A 385-nucleotide genomic window follows, 5' to 3' on the forward strand; every position below is an offset into this window, starting at 1 on the left:
TCTCTTACAAGCCAACTCCCTAGTTAATCGTCTATGTTTCTTTTGGGTATATAAATACTTTTGAAATACATAAGCTGTTTTGAAAACCATAGTATAGTATAAAAACATGAAATAAACAATACTACATATAGAGAGGCTGAGATAGGAGAAGCAATATTTTAAGTCACTTACGTTGTCATGGAATATCTTGTTTTCTCCATCTATGGTAATTGAGAGTTTTGCTGGGTATAGTAGTCTGGGCTGGCATTTGTGTTCTCATAGGGTCTGTATGACATCTGCCCAGGATCTTCTAGCTTTCATAGTCTCTGGTGAGCAGGCTGGTGTAATTCTGATAGGCCTGCTTTTATATGTTACTTGCCTTTTTTCCCTTACTGCTTTTAAAATT

Source organism: Mastomys coucha, unplaced genomic scaffold (assembly GCF_008632895.1).
Source record: "Mastomys coucha isolate ucsf_1 unplaced genomic scaffold, UCSF_Mcou_1 pScaffold9, whole genome shotgun sequence".
In the NCBI taxonomy this organism is placed as follows: domain Eukaryota; kingdom Metazoa; phylum Chordata; class Mammalia; order Rodentia; family Muridae; genus Mastomys; species Mastomys coucha.